Here is a 4,024-nt window from a genome sequence, read left to right on the forward strand (position 1 = left end):
ATTTATCTTGGACATAAACATTTAGTTTGTAAACTAAATATTTAGTGTAGAGCTAAATATTTAGCTTGCTAACTAAATATTTAACTTGCAAGTCAAATATTTAGTTAGTGAACTATGACATTTATAAATGTATGAATACCATGGTAAAAATATGGCTTAGAAAAAAAAAAATTTTCTTATGTAAGGTTAATTAACCCAAAATATTGCTGTTAATTTTTGACTGTGTAACTTTACAAACGGCACCCCATAGCGGGCAACATTTCCGTGCTGAAACTCTGATTTTGTTGAGACACTGAACCAAACATGCTGAAGCTATTAACAATAGTGTGAACGTTTATGAAGAATTCACACTGTTTTGATCCATTTTTCTACTGTACATGTTTCTGCATCTTTCTCGTTCCACAATTTTTGTGCTCTTTCAACAAATCATAAATCAAAACGTTCAGCTCGTTCAGGATAATCCTGCTATGACTTTTGGTATTGGTGCAACTTTAGCTTTTTGAAATATTTAGCCTTTTCTGCCACTTTTTTTCTCATAGAAAGTGAATCGAGCTAATTTTCCATCCTTCACATCTTTAGATCTGTTTACAACCTTTTACTGCTCCTTTCACATTTTGTTCTGGTTCAGCTTCTTTCAGCTTTCTTGAGTAAATTTAAACTTTTTCTGCCTTTTTTTCTTTTTGCAGGATTGTCCTGAAAGAGCTGAACGTTTTGAGTTATGATTTGTTAAAATAGCGTAAAAATTGTAGAACGAGATAAATGCCGACAATGGATCACAATAGTGTGAATGTTTATGAAGCATTTACACTATCAGGATAATAAGGTGTTTGTACCAAAGCATCCAGAAGTGCTGTAGTCAGCCCTCCTGCTGCCCTTGGGTCAAAATAACCCACGAGGCCTCAAGACTGAAGCCTTGCGGGTTAAAGTAGGAGGTTAAATGTGGAACGTTTGCAGAAAAACAAACGATAATTTTTTTGTTTGTTTGTTTCCATTCCTGTTCATTTCAAACCTCCTGTATTATATTATACATCCTGAGATTAAAAAATAAATAAAATAAATAAAGCCAAAGCTCTGACTCAGAGTTGTGTCGTCAAGGAGCTCGGCTCAGCTCACCCTATTATTCTGAAGAACTGTTCAGGCTGCAGTCATCTCTCACAGCTCAACAAGACGAGGGTTGGTGTTTTTCTCTCAGCCTTCCTGCAAAGAACATGCATCTTTTTTTATTCTAGCCAGCAGTAATCCACCTTCTTTCATCTCTCCACTAATTGACTTCAGCTACAGAGAAATGGGGCCAATGAAAAGTGCTTCTGACCTCATCTACAATCTCATCACAGTATTAAAACAATTGCAATAATGTGTTGGTGTGGGAGAATTACCGTCTCATCTTTAGGAGTTTGATCAAATCAGGAGTTCAAACGCTTGCAAAAGGTCTTGCTTTTCATTTTGCATTCAGGACTTTTAATCCTTTCGTGCACGGCGTATTGCACACCAATGCATCAGACGTCTAGGGCTATCGCCTTGTGTTTTCGTGTTGTTTTTGTTGTTTAGCACCACAGTCAGTACCTCCCTGTTTGCTTGTTATTGTTCCAGTTTTTCAGTCACTGAGCAGCAAATGACCTGAAGCAGTGAGATTAATAATTAACAGCTGTATTTGAAGGCTCTAAGCTGCTTTCAGCACCTGATCTGGCACCCGTCAGCCTCATTTGTGCGGCCGTACCCACTGACGTGCAGATTTTACACGTGTTTTTGTCACACTGTGTAGGAAATGGTGACGTGTCAGAGGAAACAATCAGCTAGAATGGATCTAGTTAAATAATTAGTTTATTGGAAATATCAAAAATACTAGTAAACGTTCAGCTTTGTTTAAGTTTTGGAAAAAGTGGCACTACTGTTCCAAACCCACTACTGTGCATGTGTGTGTGTGTGTGGATATTGTTAGCGTCGGTGTGCAGAACACATCCCCTGCACACAGCTGTGTGTGAAGGAGTGGTGCTATCAGAGGAGAAGAAAGCCCAGGGTCAGCTTCAGCCGTGATAAACTCCCACTAACAGCTGACTCAGGATGTGCTGCTGAAGTTGGAACAATACAGCTGCTCCTTTACTCTCTCTATTCTTCAGCATTTGTTTTGTCAAACAAAACAAAAAAAGTGAAATTCTGTTAATCTCATGACATAAAACCTCTCTCTGAAACATGCAAAGTGACAACCGAGGGCTCTTCCATGTTTTTTTTTGGTTTAACTTGTTGATATGTGTTTACTAGTTTCACAATAAAAATCTAATATAGTCACAATTTCACTCAGTTTCTCCAAAGTGAGGTTGTTTAAAAAGTTAACTACAACAGGTAAGATATTTATTGTTCTTAAACTTTCCACAAAAAAAAGACACTTTGAAAGATCTGAATGATGCATTTAGGCATAGCTTTGAACCTTAACGTAGGAGAACAAAAATCATAAACTGTCTATAGACACGCAGGTCAGGTGTTTCAGGATGAAAACCTTTGAATAACTAGAGAAATTGCATTTCCTGCAAAAATGCTGTGTGAATGCTTATTGCAGAAGAACTTGCTGAAAAACAGCTGAAATTAGCTAAAAAATGCTGAAATGGAAGAACAAACAGAAGAAAGTAGGAAGAATGCATAATGCATTTGCTGAATTAAGTTTAAATAAGCAGAAATGAGCACAAAAATTAGGGAATTAGCTATAAAAAGCTGAAATTTGCAAAATAGCTGAAAAGTAGCTGAAAAGCAAAAAAAACTATCAGAATGAAAGGAAAGAGCTGAAATGAGCTAAAAAGTGGAATTAGCTGAAAAAGCTCAAATTAGCTGAAAAAGAGCTAAAGAGCATCTGAAAGAGTAGAAAAAGCTGAAATTAGCAGAAAACGCTGAAAGAAGTGGATATTATAATTAAAAAAAATGTGAAATTAGCAACAACAACAAAAAAAAACAGCTTAAAAAGCAGAAATAGTTTAAATTACCAGAAGAAAGTGGAGTGAGCACATTTTTGCTGAATTAACCTGAAAGAAAGTTTAAATTAATGTAAAAAATATGGAATTAGCCACACAAAAAAGGCTAAAATTAGCATAGAAACAGCTAAATAGTAGCTGCAATAGCAGAAAACGCAGAAAGTTGCAGAAATAAGCCGAAAGTAGCAGAAGTTATAGAAGCACAAAAATGTTGTAGTTAACAGAAAGAATCTGAAACGAGCAGAAAACAGCTGCAAATACAGCTGGAATTAGCTGAAAGTAGCTGAAAAAAGTTTTAATTTACTCAAGGAAGCTGAAAGAAGCTGAACCAGAACAAATGTGAAAGGAGCAGTAAAAGGTTGTAAACACATGACTTCAACCTGTGGCGTAGTCTACATTTTTGTACTGGGTATATTGTGCTTAGAAACCGAAGTACACCAGTTAGTACAATGTAATTGTCAATGTGTTTTGATTTTTTTAAGGATATTGAACATTTCCAAATTTATCTGATGCTTATATTTGAATAAATGCACAACAAACTTTGTACAACCGTTGGCTTTGTGTTAAAAACATGTCATAGAATTTATAAAACGGTATCAAAGCAAAACATGTTCAAGTATTGATTCGTAAGTACAGAAGTATTACTTATATAAAAACAGGTTGAACCAACTCAATGTGTCTATAAAATGTTCCAAATGTGTTGACAATGACAGGTGCCTAATGATGTACCATGTATCATTGGGCACTTTTAAGTGGCTATACTGAAATTCTTAAGCTTTTCCAGTGGGTATACAAAGTACTCCGAATACCCTGTAACACTTAGACTACACCACTGACTTCATCCCTTTTCAGCTTGACTGAAAAATGTTCAATACAAAGCCAGAGGGGTCCAATCCTGGATCTCGAGGACCACCATCCTGCCCCAACACACCTGATTCTTCCTCTTTTTCTTTCTGTTGTTCCTACTTCAGATGTCTCCGCAGCGAGTCATCCTCCTCCATCTATGTATAATATACATATCTATCTATCTATCTATCTATCTATCTATCTATCTATCTATCTAT

This window comes from Nematolebias whitei, chromosome 1, assembly GCF_014905685.2.
Source record: "Nematolebias whitei isolate Nwh7 chromosome 1, NemWhi1, whole genome shotgun sequence".
NCBI classification, from domain to species: domain Eukaryota; kingdom Metazoa; phylum Chordata; class Actinopteri; order Cyprinodontiformes; family Rivulidae; genus Nematolebias; species Nematolebias whitei.